The sequence below is a fragment of the Cygnus olor genome, chromosome 2, assembly GCF_009769625.2.
Source record: "Cygnus olor isolate bCygOlo1 chromosome 2, bCygOlo1.pri.v2, whole genome shotgun sequence".
In the NCBI taxonomy this organism is placed as follows: domain Eukaryota; kingdom Metazoa; phylum Chordata; class Aves; order Anseriformes; family Anatidae; genus Cygnus; species Cygnus olor.
In genome coordinates, this window is record NC_049170.1 from 120,421,480 (window position 1) to 120,434,319 (window position 12,840).

General features: G+C 41.6%; 1 long non-coding RNA gene across 1 annotated transcript; it reads right to left on the reverse strand.

The window, feature by feature from the left end:
• Positions 1-7,503: 7,503 nt before the first annotated feature.
• Positions 7,504-11,760, reverse strand: LOC121064318. Its single transcript, XR_005816455.1, has 2 exons — positions 11,255-11,760; positions 7,504-7,747 (listed from the first exon to the last, which is right to left on the reverse strand). It is a non-coding gene; the product is annotated as an uncharacterized LOC121064318 (long non-coding RNA).
• Between the last annotated feature and the right edge of the window lie 1,080 nt (positions 11,761-12,840).

The window sequence follows — 12,840 nt, forward strand, 5'->3', positions numbered from 1 at the left end:
TGGTCTAAGCTAGATAGATGCAACTGCATGGTGACTAGGACACTCATCCTCACCTCAGCATAAAACAACAACATGACTTGCTCAGAGCCATGTTCTGAAATTGTGCTCTTCACCCAGACAAGAATACCTTCTGTGTGAAGCCTGTAACACCTATGTTTGCTGTGAAAGTCGGTGACTAAATCAGCTCTTATGAGTAACTGATGTTTGTTGATGGTAGAAGTGGTGTATGCCCTTCAGTCACGGAAAAGTGTGCCAATCTCTGCTATGGGAGGATTTTGACAATGATGGCGTGAACAACTTAAAACCACATTTTCCACTTCCGAGGAGAACAGGAGAAGTGTTGTAAATCAAGCCCTCATCTAGCAGCTTCATGTTTTCTGATCCCTCCACTGGGATTTTATTTGCTAATACACAAGCTATAACTTTGATGAACAAAGAACACAGATAAGCAATAGCCTGCCATGGTAAGGTGCAAAGAGATGGCTGCTGTGTAGCTCTATGCCCACTGCTTTTCCTTTATGTGCCTCTGGTACATATTCCTCACGGTACCTCTAGTTTTAAGAGAACCTACTGTGCTGTAGGTGGAAGTGTCTCACAAGAGATTTCTCCCTCTCCTCTGTGCAAATAAAAATGTCTAAGTCATTAGTTAAGGACGTTGGGCTGAAACATCACTTATAAAAAAGATGTGTACAGGGTGTCAGGATTTAAAGGGAGAAGTTGGCAAAAAAAAAAGTTAATTCACAATAATATAATTCTGAATGGTAAACAAGAGTAAGGCATCTTTCTACCATTTGAAACTTTTAAAACTTTCTTCCTAATAAAATGTAATGCAAGGTTTCTGACAGAAAAACTAGAGACTCAGCAGGGAAGCAGAATTAGCAAAAGAGCTCAGGGGTCTGTAGTGGTGTTTGGGAAACAAGGCAGCACTGTTGATGGCCAGTTAACAGAAAGAAATGTTAGCACGGTTTTAATTAATTGAGTGTATGTGAAAGCAGTGGGTGGGAGAGTGTGTTCTAATAAGGGAATAAGCAGGGTCTGGAGGAGAACTGGGATGGGAACAGCAGGGCCTAACAAAACTAGGGGCTAATTTAAAACTCCATATACTGGGAGGAAGACTCCAGGTGAGGCTGTGATGAGTACCTCGTCTGGGCTTTCAGATCTATGCCCTGATGGAAAGTCAGGGCAGTAGGGCCTGTGCGTGGAGATAAGTGATAGGGAAGAAGAAAACATATGAAAGAGCAAACAAAATGACTCTGCGTCAGACCTTGTCTTCACTCCTCTGCTTTTACTTCCTTTCAAATTCTGTTGTTTTTCATCTTGTTTTAAACAGTAAAGAGTCTGGAGGCAGCAAGGGGCAGAAGTTTTAGCATACTCTAATGTACTCTATAACACATGGCCTCAAATTCTCTGAGTATTCAGCCTTGTTCCATACTTGTGGCACTGTAAGCTACTGTAAAAAAAAAAGGGGGGGGAACTTGTCCTTCTGCCCCCTCATCCTTTCATTACTTCATGTTTTATTGGCCTCGAGGAGATAGTTTCCACCTTTGTGCACACTGATCTCTTACACACCAGCTGATGTGATTACTAAGCATCAGGTTTTTGGCTGTTCTGAAGTGCCTCTCACAAGAGGTACCCTCTCTCCCTCTCAGAGAAACTTTGTAAAAGCCAGAACATGCTCGTAAGTCTTATGATGGTTAAGTTTGGCTTGTTGTGCTTATCTTAGAGGTTGAGATAATGCTGCAAATGGCTGTAGGAGGAGTAAAGGGTGCTACATTTCTCTGCATTAACAGTTGGTCTGTAAATTGAAGAAAAAGGTTACAAAGGGAAAAACTGCTGATAAAAAATAAAACTATCTTTTAAGTCCATGATTTTATACTTAGGTACCACTTGCAACAACATTCATCCTTGAGTTTCTGCTATTTGCAGAATCCCAGGATTGGTGATTTTGGATTTTAACTTATCCCTTTCTCTCTCATTTCAGTATTACTAAGGTCTTCAGCTGCACAGAAAATCCAGATGTAGAAGCAGTGGTGAAACCATTTCATGTCAGAACATGTCAGTTTGTGAACATTGACCATGAAATGTTCACAGGCGTGTACTGCCTTGGATGAGGTTTCACTGTGTTCCCCTGTTTACTTGAGAAGAGCCCCAAACCTGCTACTTTCAGAGTCTCACAACTGGTATCTGAGGAAGCAGAGTTAACTCACCTTTGCATTTGCCAGTTTTGGTTTAAACTTAAGTGCCACTCCACTACTTCTACAGATTCACATTTCTGTAGACCACTTAATAGTTCATTTAAGTGGAGCAGCTGTCCAGAAGAAGGTGTGGGTGTACAGGCCTGACTTCCACCAGGTGGCTTAGGCATGCAGGGTGTGCCTTGGTAGTACACACTTATGTTACGTGATACACACAATGCTACATGCAGTGCAAGTGCTGTTTTCATGATGTCAAATTCTGATCTAAACCAGAAAGAAGATTTGTATTCAGGACTTTGATGTCTTGAGTGCTCTACTAACCAGGCTACTGGCCTACGTGGTGCTGCCATGTGGCTTAGAAAATTAGAGAGTATAAGGAAAAATAATTTTAATATATAAAACCAGGAAGAAAAAAATCTGTCCAGCACTTTTAGACACATATACCAATGCTTTTGTAAGTGGTACTACTTTACAGTGTGTATTATTTATAGTAGTTCCACTTTGATGATTTTGTTACATTTGCCTGCATTTGTTAATACATTTTTTCTGCAATAAACTGTTGTATTCATATGCATTATGTATAAATTCCATATTTAAAATATTCACTGTTGGCACACAGCAATTCTGGCTTTAATGCCCATACCGAGCTTTTGATACGTGAAACTGAGTGTCCTGTTGCTAGTTGACAAAGGGCTGATGCATATGGTATCACAGCAACACAAAGTGGTATTATACAAAATCTCGCATTTTAAAATATACCTACATCAATGAAGTTTGTGAAGAGAGGAAGTCTGTCCAGGAGATCTTTACTGCCAGCTAGCTCTAAGGAAAAAAATATTGCTGCTTTTGTAGTCCTTTATCTTTCATTGTATTTTATACTAGAAAACCTTGAAAAACAGTGTTAAATTAAAAGATTTTTCCACATCTGACTTGGAATAGCCATGTAAGATTTTGACATTTGTGATCTATTTTATTTATTTATTTTTTTTTTCAGACGTCACCTGTCTAAGTGTTAAACCTTACCCACAGAGAATCCTATCAAATCAGCTCAATGCTAGAGGCAGAAATTTTTGCCCTTTTCTTTTGGTTACTTTAGAATTCAGGATACAATCTTAGCACTCACTGTGGCATTTCTCATCTATCCGAATATGAACTAGGTTCCTTATATTTCCAAAATGCCTGTATTTCATATTGCTCATTTAATTTCTGAAATATTTTTCTGTGCTACAGTTGAAATCTATAATGTGTTAATTCCATACCTCAAAGCCAAACTAAACCATTTTTAAAAAGCTTTACTGTTGCCCATTTAACTTCCTGCAGTTGAAGGATAGTTCCACTAACGTTATTTTCCTCAGCCTCCTTCCCTTTCCTTGAAAATTATGGTTGGACAAAACATGACCACTGAGCCTGCTTTTAGACTGCTTCTAAAATGTAAGGATTTGGGTTAGTGCAGTTGGTTTACAGAATATTTCTGGACTTTGTTTCACAATCTGTCAGGCTGATATAATTGCTTATTTTGAAACCCAAAACAAGGGTCTCTGTACTAGGGAAAGAGTTCTAGGAGCACTGTGAAGAATTTAAGAAAAAACCTGAAATGAAGTGATAGTTTTTAGGGGAAGAAACAGAAATAAAAAGCAATAATCAGGCCATGATTTAAAAACATAGTGCACCCCTGTCTTCAACACCGAGTGAATACTAATCCCCCTGCACCTTCCCCCCATTTCAGAAAGGATCTAGTAGAACTCAAAAGGTATGCAGAAGACTGATAAGGATGGTTAAAGTACGCAACAGCTTTTGCTTAAGAGACTTTTCAATAGTTTGGAGGAGAGTTGAAAGGTGATAGGTATGATAGAGGAATATAAAATCTCTAATGATGTGGACGACAAATTCAGTTTCTTAAAATAAATAAGTAGGTCACAACAGGTGAATGTTGTCCTCAAATTTCAAATGAAACAAAAGAAATTGCCCTTTCACTCACCATCCTTAATCCTAGAAAGCTCTTTTCAGAAATTCAGCAATCAGTTCATTTATCGATAAGTATTGGGCATTTTGTAAAGTGATCATGGAGAATATTCTTATTCTTCAAAGCAGCAGTTTAAAGAAAGAAGTATTTCATTTCAGAAAGCTAAGTTACATGGTCGATCTGACATGACTGATTCATGTGTCTATACAGTACTGGCTGTAAAATAGTTCTTTACTGAAGAACAGCCATACTGTATTAGACAAAACATCTATTTAACCCAGTATTTTACTTCTCAGGTAACCAGCAGCACGTACTTAGGAAAACAGTATAAGAACAGGGAAAGCATACAACTGATATTTCCCCAGTGCATACAGACACACTCAGTTCAGGGACTTCTGAAGCCACAGAAAATAGTTTTGTGTTTAATGGTCCTGATGGATAAATGGAGCAAAGGCAGTTGACATACTCGCACATTACAGCAGCTTCTGAATAACTATGGAAACGTCGCTTTTCTGCCTTTTGAGCTCTGGATAATCTGTGCGAATTTTGGGGGCCGGAGGCGGGGGGAGGAGGAAACAACTTTTGAATGCAAAATGCATGATTTCAATTTATCCATATTGTTATGTTACCCATGTACAATAAAAGTCTCATGTTTTATTTTCTTTACCTCCTTTATAGGCTGGAGAATGTAGGTACATATTATTTATACTGTAGCAGTCAAGGGAAGTGAATAATTATTGAAGGCACCAGGTACCTCTGAAGTGCAAAACTTAGCCTATCTGTTGCATTTCAGACTGTGATCCATGGATTGTGTAATCTGTTGATTATGTGTAACAGTGTGACAAGGATAACTAAAAAGGTAAATGTCTTCTCATTGAGCTTGATTTTGCCATATGGGGACATGTAGCTTCACTGGAAAATTTCTAGGCATCTGCAAACTGAGATGGAAAAAAATATTTTCACAAGGGAAGATCAGCAAGGAAAGTGGGAAAAAGCTTCCCATTGTGTTCAGCAGAGATGTCCATCCTTTTCTTTCTTTCTTTCTTTGTTTATTTATTTTTAACCAAAGGGCCATCCAAACTTCTTGAAGGAAAACAATGATCTAGTAACTTTTTGAGAAAAGAAGAACTACAGGGCAGCTTTTGCAGTTTTGTTCCAATGGTTTTCAGTTAGAAGCAACCAAAACTGACCCTAAGATTTGAAGATTCAGTTCTTATTTTCATGTTGTCTGCATTTGTTTATTTGCACTCCCAAATACTTGTGGGTGTGGTTTTGGCTTGCTTGTTTACAGTGCTTTGCTAGCCTGCCTTTTTGTGTTTGGCGTAACATAGAGAAAACAGTGGTCAAGAAGGTGTGGCCAAAGTGATGGCCCAGCTACCGTTCTCATGCTCCCTGTCTTTTCTAGGGAAGACCAAAAGGCCCCAAGAAACAAAAAGCCATGTGACGAGGCTGCAAGTCTCAGGTAACATAAGAAGTGGGCTACACAAGCCTTTAGGGTGAGAACAGTGCACAACCATAGCCCCTGCCTCCCCAGGGCTGAGCTTTAAGTCTGGTTTGAACAAACGCTCATAAACGTGGTAGATAGGCATGGTAATTCTCTAGCAGCCGTTACTCTCCAGGATGTGTGTGGTTACAGATACCATAAATTTAATAAATGATTTTCAAAATCGATCTTTTTAGTAACGAGCCCTCAGAAGCCAGGGCCAGTTTCCTCCATGTAACCACCTGGGAGCCAGCTGAGAACCTCTTCATTATCTCTGTCTCTTGGTGCTGCCATCACTGGGCTCAGCAGGAATAGGGGCTGAGTACGCAGTCTTGTTTTTCTTTACGTTATGCACTTACAAAACCCAATCCCCTCCGTTCATATGGTGCATAGAGCCACTAGTGCTCCACTAAAACGGGAAAGCAGAGGCAAGGGACTGAACTCCAGACACCGCTGCTGTCACGCACCGGCCCCTCTAAATCCATACGCAAACACTTATGCGATAAGCATTTACACGGGTTGCCAGCAGCAGAGCTTTAATTGCAGCTCTAGCTGCCTGTTTGCCTTCGTCAACTTAAACCGCGCCCTCCCAAACCCGGGGAGAAGAGGCCGCCGCACTCCCCTCACGGGCAGCCGTTGAGGTTCACCCCGCTAACGGCTATCCCAGCGGCCCCCGCAGCAGCCATGGCGCCTGTCGCCCCCCAGGGCTGCTGGGAAATGTAGTGCCGGGGAAGGCAGGACATGGCGGGTTATCGCTGAGCTCTCGCCTGCCTTCATAAGGCACAAGTGGTTGCGTAGGGCAGCTGCTGGCATAGGCCGAGCTGGGGGCAGCAGGGACATGGCCGCCGGGGCTGTCGCCCACCTGCAGCCTGCCCTGAGCGGCCGGTGGTGGCAGCGAGGGAGGGGAGCGGCTCTCCTGAGGGAGGAGGGGGGCATTGGGGCGGTTTTTCAACAAAATGGTACCTGTGGGCTGTGCAGGCAGCAGGGAGGGAGCCCTGGCACAGGCAGTGTGCTCTTCTGCTGCTGAACTTAGTAGAGGAATGCAGCTGGTAGTGGTAATCATGTATCTGAGAAGAGGTTGGTTTTGTCTCATTAATAATGGCAAGCGAGTAATGCTACCTGATAAACTGGTACGTATCTGATGCACCGACACCACTCCTGAAAGTGCTCTGTGTACCTAGGGCTTAGCCCTGCCACTGTGATGAAATCTTCCTGAGTGGAAAAAGCACCTGGATGTTTATTTCCACTCCCCGTTTTCACAGTGTCAGGGCTCAGCATTGCAGGCCACGTTAAAACTAGACCTGCTTCTCCGTGCTGCCAGGGTGGTATCTCTTTTTCCACATTTGTGATGCTTATGTCTTAAGTCATCCACAGTTCTGCAGCTTGCCATGTGTTCCCACAGCATTTGCTTTGGCATCTTACTTGCATCAGAAAAAGAGCACAGTCTCTCCTCCTTTAGGAGAATCCTATGTACTCTCATTGAAATAGTTTGTATATCCATATCCAACCTGTATTTACTCTATGTTGTAATTCTTGCAGTCTTCCAAACATCATTCTTGGATATTAGGTTGTATCTCATATGCACCTCTTTGAGGAATGAGATTCTCAGCTCTTCTCACCATTCCCTTTTTGAGAATTACTACCTCTTGTACTCCCAAAACTCAACAGTCCTTCCTACTCAGCAAACTCACTGTTTTATTCTTGCCCCCCTTACTATCCATTTTCTCTTCACTTTCTTTGATTTCAACTCTTTAAATATCAAAATCAATTCTTTCTTTGCTGGATGCATTGCTGAAATGGTTACCTGCATCTCAGACATTCCCCATTGACTTCAGAAGTCTAAGGAAGGACTTTTCATAGAGAAAGTTGCCCAGACACTTTAATATCAGGACAGGGAAATGAGTAGGACATTATGAGAGGCTGGTGGCAGATCAGTTCCCAATATAGCAAAGCCAGAGAACCTCTTAAGCGTCAGGGATATAAAATGTGCCAGAATCCATTGTTAATGACAGGATCTGCTTCTTTCTTCATTTCTGCTGTTAGAACTGGAAAACTGGGACAGGGGGACCTCTGCTGCATGCACCTGCTGCCCCCTCAGTGAAGTCTCTGCAAGAAAGGGGAAACAGCAGTAGTTAAAGCAGGAAGAATAAAGCACATGCAGAACCTGCTTTGCCAACCTGACTTCTGCAGGTCAGGACTGCAGCACACGAGAGCCTTTTGCTGCATGGGCCTGAACAGGAGCTAGGAGGGAAGAGTGGCAGCAGGAACTTTTTAAGGGCACCAGTCCTTGATTTCTTTTCACTGGAAGTGGGAAGGGGTACTGGCCTGAATGATGCCAACCATTTAGTTAAGTTACCCACTATAAATTGCTGAAAGTTTACTGTAAAGCGCAAAGCTTCTCTAACAAGAAATTATAGGAGTACCTTGCTCACAGGCTGAGTTCTTTCCAAACTTGTATAGTTAATGGCTGACATTACTCTTCCCACATCTTGCTAAATATTCAAATATTGAGTGAGGTCTGCCTCCACAATTTGCTAATGGTTTTTGTCTGACTCTTTGTTATTTCTGTTTCTGATGTATTTCACTTCTATAGCATTGATTCTGTGTGTAACGAAATCTGAATGAAATTTGGGTAGGAGGCGAAGTGCCTCAGAACAATTCACCCATAGGCTTGCTTGCTTTGTGTTTCTAGAGAAACAAACCTGTGTTTCTTAATCTACCAAATATTTATCCTAGTATCATGGTGTTCATGTGATAGGAAAGGAAATCCATTAGGTTTTGTTTCATGTGCTTCCCTGTAAATCTCCTTCACATTTGGCAAATTTGCTTTGCTGTGTGGAAAATTGAACTGTAAACACTTTGAAACTAGCTCTTGTCTTTTTAACTGTTCCTCTGAAGCATTCCCTAGTGAAGCTTATAGTACTGAACACTATTTCCTAATGGCCCTATAGTGGAAAAAAAATTTTAAAGCTTTCTGAGTGCTGTGACTCAGAAATAGTGACTGTTTGAAGAGGATGTAGTCATTAGGTGTTGCTGGAAAACATGTATGCCTATCTTTTAACAGCATCTTTTAACTAGATGGAGACACAGAAAGCCACAAAGGAATCACACCATGCAAATCAACAACACTTCATTAAGTAATGAAAGTCAGGGAACGAAGAATTATGTTGAAAAGTCTAGTTTTCATCTCATCCCTATATATTTAGACTTATTCTCTTGTTATATGAACTGTCAATAAGAGGTCTAAACCTGGGGACAATTGAATGTATGAAGGTCAATGCTGTACACGGGTTTCAGATTTCATAGGTTAATATGATTCACAAAACAATCTAATTTTAAAGATTTATTTATACTAGCATGGAGGAATTTCCTCCCTAATTTAAACAGTGTAGAGAAACCACATATGACTGTGAAAACATAAGTGAAAATCCTCCATGTTGAAGGGCATAGAACTCCTTGAACAGTTGAGCCAGCAGTTGAGCAGTTGTCTGTCCTGAACAGCTGAACGAGTGGTATCTACTTTTCAGATCTAATGCCCAGACTACTAATTAGTCTTTCCAGTGGAGCCATTACTTGTCTGTATGTTCTTAGCATTTTAACACCGTTTCCCCTTTGTAGAAAGTCCCTCTGCCAAATTTCTACTTCAATTTTATTTCTCCTGTTTCTTCTTTATTAATGTATCCCATGAACTTCATCTTGTGTGCTCTGCCACCTCCTGCATAGACGAAATGATGCATTCCTTCATTTGTTTAGGACCTGTAGCAACCAGGGTACAAAACAAGGGTAAATATGTGCAAAGTGGAGCAGACACTGTGTTGTATACAAAGACTCAGTACCAGGTGTTCTTTGTGAAGATTTGATACCCTTTTACAAGTCCTGAGCACAAGCACATTACAGCTTCATAAACTGAATAATAAAGGTATTCATTAAATCTTCTCCCATTCGTGTATGTCTGTTCAGGCTTCACTTTGTCTGATTAACAACACTTAGAACAGTTGCAGGTAGAAACTGAAGGTGGCTGCAGTCTTTGCAGGAGGTTATTTTCCAGTATTCCACATCAGTTCTAATACATTCATACTGCTCTTTAGGGAAAAATGTACGTATTTTACACTCTACAGAATAGTTCACATAGATAAAATACAAACTTGTTAGGTTTATGACTACGTAAATAGCCAACAAGTGTACCATACATAAGCTCTTCAGCCAGAAAAACTGGGCCAACAGTGCATTAAAGACTTATGAGAGATAAACCATGTAATTTTATTTCTGAATGTAATAGCCACACAAAGGAAGAGAGGCTTGCATGCAGAAGGGTGAGGAGGAAGCGGGTGAGCTTGTGATTTAAAAAGCTTATCATTAGTTCAATAATCCTGCCAGTTTCACTGCAGAAAAATGTGTTAACACATTGTTAAAATTGCTTTGTAATGTGTCATGCTCTTTCAGGACATGCAATTTAGTAACACTCTGATCTCTGAAAACTGGAGAGTAAGGAATTAAGATACTTTCTAATGCAACCCTAGCTCTGCTTCCTGAAACTGGCAATAATCACTTGGAATTATCTGCTGTTACCCAGCTGTCTCCCGAGTGTTAGGTAATGCTGAATTGAGGGGTCAGGGGATTAGCTGGAGCAGCCTGAGAGAGCTGTTATTGAGATATCATCAATAACATTTGTGAGATTGGCATGAGATGATTCACGCCATGTATATGATCAAAAGAAGAGAGATTCCCTAAGGAATCCAGAATGGCCACAGCCAAGTTATATACAGTATGTCAGTGTGGACTCCTGGTCTTGTGGGAGACTCCTGGTCTTGTGGTCTTGTGTGGACTCCTGGTCCTGTGGGTCCTGGTCTTGTAGGAGGTGCTGATGTACAGCACAGTGTGGGTTGTGGGGGTTCATGGCAGGCCTGTGGAAGTATAGCTTTGTGTAAGAGTCATGTGGCTCAGAATAAAATAAATGATTGTAAAATTTAGCAGAAGCAGGGTTAATACTGGATACCAGACTAAATGTTTTGAGTACACAGATGTGGGGGACACTTTGGTTTAATATGTCTCACTTAAATATGTGTTTAGGTGTAGCAACGAGATGGAATGGAATTCCATGGATGGAATCAGAGTCAGAGCCTTAATTTTAGAACAGTATGCATAATCTTTAAAGGCAAAATATATTTATGTGAATTAAACTACAGTCGCTCAGAGAGAGAAGAGCTAAGGTGATTTGGGAGTTTGCTCTCTCTTCTGCAGTTACTATTGACTGCAGAAGTGTGAACGACACTGAACACAGTGCATGGTGGTGTGTGATCCTGGTCTGATCCCTTTATGCTTGGCTATAGTGGAATGAGGCCAATGGTCACGCTTTGAAATAGCTAGAATATTTTAGAGCCAGTGAGGGAAATTAAAAATTTGGTCTATCTCTGCCAAATCCTGACAGCATATTGAGGACATCCCTCTCCTTTTCACTTGCCTTCTCACCTTTCCCTGAGATATGTTGACCATTGGCAGCATTCCCGGTTCACCCTCTTTAATTCCCACTGAACTGTTCCCATTGAACTTTGATTCCCACTGAACAAGCAGTGAAGCTGTAAGTGTGTAAAAAGCTGGTGTTTTCCACCTTACCTTTTCTGTTGCTGGACACATGCCATAGACATCAGTTTGATTTCGAGTGTCATTACAGGCTACCTGATGTACCCGATGTGCTGTAGTTGGGTGCAGCTGCCCTCAGGCATTTCCCAGGCACACTTCTTTTTATGAAGGGATAATTAGCTTGTTTGTTTGTCTATGAATAGTAAAGATGAGGCTCTTCTTGTGTTAAGCCTACTGCATTTGTGCCAAGATCTGATTGAAGAAACAGAGAATGCATTGCAGTAGTTAAATCACTTCCTCAATCCACTTAGATCCTTGCGTTGGGTGGAAGATGAGCTCAGGCCAATGACTTAAGTAATTTATGGATGGCAGAGGTGTGTTAGCAAAGAGATTGTGATCGCTATAGTCACCCAAATTATTTATAATCATGTGGTTGTAAAGTGCTCCAGGAAAGTAAGAAAGTAAGAGGTCAAGATTTTCTGGCAGCAGCTTCTGGAAGGAACAGAACCAAGATCTGCAATGGCTTGTGGGTGCTCTGTCTACTCATCTGTGGTGAGGAGGAGACTTTTTAAATCTCATGGAAGTGGAATGTGTTGTACTTCTGTCCTTCCCAGTCTGAGGGTTAAATTTGCATTTCCTTCAATGTCTCTCCAGCTAACATGCAAATAACTTCCATGTGTCACTTCTTTTCTCTTTAAAAATAGTTTGAGTTCCTTCTAAACTATGTTCAGTATTCTGAATATACCCCCAAAATACAAATGTCCTGATGCACTTGAATGTAGTTTGAATTTCTTCATTTCAATATATCCTTGAGTTAGAAGACCTACTCCGATCTCTCTTCAGTGCTAAAGAAAAGTAGTCTCCTAATATACCACCTGTGTCTTAAACTCCAGATACCTTTCTGTGCACTAGTTTAGATAAGTTATTTCACATTTCTGTTACACAGACAAAGAAACTGGGAGTGAGATGAAGTCGCTTTGTGGGGAGCACAGGGAAAGCCACTTCTCAGTTTGGGTTAGATCCCCAGAGCTCTCATCTCACAGGCCTGGTTTTTGATCATGCTGAACCATTACAAACCAGGCCGTCTTTTTGGCTGCCCTGCCCGTAATCCGTTGGGTGATCTCAGGAATATTTGGCAGAAGGACACAGAGGTTACATTTCCATATTTTTGTAGCCTCTTGTAGAGAGACGAGAGTTGAGCTGAGGGGAACACAGGAAGAATTGAGTCACTATCTGCTCCGAGAGGCAGCTGAAGCTTGGCCAGTCCTCCAGTGCTATCCGGAGAGGGTGCTGCCAGTCCCCAGCCAAACAGGCAGGAGGTATGGAGGGGAGACAGCCTCGGGCAATGAGAGTGGGAACTAAGCATCCTGAATTAGGAATACAATGGTGGGCTGAAGGTATTGCAGGGTCCTGTTGGTGGGGAGGAGTTGGGACAGCTGCGCTGTGGAGCAGAAGGGAGGTGGGAGAGAGAATAGAGGGTGAGGTGGTGGTGCTGGGGAGATGCAGGGCACTGTGCAGGACCCATTAGTTCTGCTGCCCAGGAACAACTTACACTTTCAGAGCTCTGATTACCATTCAGAGAAAGAGATGAGAAGAAAACAGGGGTGACAGAGAAAAGT